This window comes from Schistocerca gregaria, chromosome 4 (assembly GCF_023897955.1).
Source record: "Schistocerca gregaria isolate iqSchGreg1 chromosome 4, iqSchGreg1.2, whole genome shotgun sequence".
NCBI lineage: Eukaryota > Metazoa > Arthropoda > Insecta > Orthoptera > Acrididae > Schistocerca > Schistocerca gregaria.
In genome coordinates, this window is record NC_064923.1 from 593676247 (window position 1) to 593678839 (window position 2593).

Here is a 2593-nt window from a genome sequence, read left to right on the forward strand (position 1 = left end):
TCGACGAATAAGGTAAGGAATAATGAGTAGTAGTTAGGGACTCTGGTTTGTGAAAAAGGTTGTTGGAAACCAAGAATCGTACTTTAAGAGTTATGAAATGTATGTAAATGCGTGAATGTGTTATAATGCGGTCGAAAATTTTTGAACACTATTATTTTTAAATGATTTTCTTTCTACAGGTTTATAATGCAAATTCTTGACCTGTGAATTTTTTTATATGAGACTGCCACTGTAGCGGAAACTGGTGTCGTAAATATTTCGGTAAGAAACTTAAGTGACCACCTGCATGTAATGCGTCGTGGGCGCCCAGCTGGGCGACAGCCACCAGGAAACAAGCCATTAGTGTGTGCTTTTCAGAGGCCAACAAAAAAAAGGGGAGGCCATTATCCTCGCTATTGACATTCCTTTGTAGAAAGCGTCGCAAAAACGACAAGCTCATTACTTGGAAAAGATACTTATTTACTTCTGCACACCTGATAATGACAAGCGTCTTTCTACGAGAGTTGAGAGAATTTGTACTAAATTATGAAATGTCACATGACTATTGAATGATATTATTATGCTTCGCCTTTCATAGTTGCTTATTTCATTTGATATCTGGTTGACAGCTGTGTTGCAGCATTGGTTTTATAAAATAAAATTAAATGCATTTGCTAATGTGAACACTTTCTGTCAACAGATCTATTAAACAATTATTTCATGACCCACATTCTTCGAAAAACGAGCTCTTAGACTGGAAAGAGCAATAAGAAGCGACTAATAACAGTAACTGTATATATAATTTTCTTTTCAAGTACTTGGTAATTTGTTGTAGCATTAGTTTTTGTGGTGCACCACTTTAATTGCATAGACATTAAGATGTGAATAGACATTGTCCTTATCTGCATTGTTGTCTTTAGTCTAACATTTTTTCTGCTTGAGCTTTGTCATGTTTAGGTATAAGTTATAGCATTTGCTGCTGCTGTTTGCCATGCATAGTGCTACTGAATGTCACTTTGTATTACTAGGTTAAGCCAATTTTATTATTGACTTATTTTTTCTTGTTTGCTGCACATTGCATTATATTAGTTGTAATATTGCTGCCTTTTTTTGCCAATTTCCATTTTTTTGTCATTGCTGTTTGTATTAAATGTTTTCTGCTGCTGCATTGCCTCGTCCCTTAGTTCAGCATCTGAGCTCAGTAGACTTAAGTTAGATTAAGAGGGGGTAGCCTAAATAAAAGAATGAGTTGCGATGAATTGGAAGAAATGCACTGAGAGGTTATACAAAAAATGTACAGAAAGCACGTATAGGAAAATAAATGATGAGGTAAGAAATATGTGAACACATAAATACAGAAAGCATGCTTGGATACGATATTTTTGGTGGAAACAAATGTTAAGATAAGATGAAATATCTACAGAATGAAGTTTTGGGTTGGACTGAAGTACCAAATGTCACACTGAAAACAAACCCTGTCCCATATTTTGTGTTATTACACTATGTGAATTTGTACTTTTTCCGCCTTTATATGTTTATCTGATAAGACTTACGTTGCAGAATTTTTTTTAATACTCAGCTTCATGAACTATGATGAGGAATACTGTTATCCTCAAATATAATTTGAATTAATAACATGTTATTTACTTTGTAAAGATGTTTACACATTATTTATTCTGTTTTGTTCTAATGCTTGTGTGTGAAGTTGATGTTTCAAAAGTTATTCTGATTCTTTATGTATGTACTTATGTCGTAATTTTTGTAACACTGATGTATTTGATATTTCGATTCTTTTGTAAAGCCTGTACTACTACAAATGTTATCTGTGTTATGTTCTTTAATGATATATTTTGTACCTTTGTTATTGTATTCTTATGTTATAAAATTGTAATTGACACCAGTTCATCAAATTAAGTAATTTGTAAATTACATTTCACTGCACACGTTTCTGTTGGTCATAGTATATGGACAATATGTGAGAAGTAGGGGCTGATAGTGTCTGCATGTGTATTAATAATTCAGTAAGGGACTGGATAACAGCATTGCTGGTTCTTTCTGAGTGGACGAGTGGTGGTTTATGGACTTGCTATATTCTCTGCGAGACTCTTCGATGGTGATTGTGCTCCTGCACAGTCGCAACAGATGGCTGCTGGTCGTCTCTACAAGGACTATAGTGGGTCTGCATCTTTGATGGCCCACCAATACCATTATTTCTACAAGGACTGCACTGCGTCTGCACCTTTGACGACCCACCAATACCATTATCTCTACAAGGACTGCAGTGGGTCTGCTCTGTGATGACCTACCTACAAATTGTCTTCAACTTCGACTGACTCTGCTGTGGGTTTGCTCTGTTGTGACCCATTACCTGTCAGCATGTCAAGAGTCAGCACTGTCTTTCCTTTGGAAGGACAACACTACTTCTTGAAGACTGCTTAGAAATCCACTACTTCCAAGTGCAATTTCTTTTATTGCTCAGACTTTGAGAAAAACACTGCAATTTTACTGTGATGAACGATCAGGACTGTCTTTATGGACTGTGAGAAAATTTTAGCCTTTGACCAACATTGTATCAATAAGTGTGTGCATTTCATTTCTTTGTTATTGTAATTAT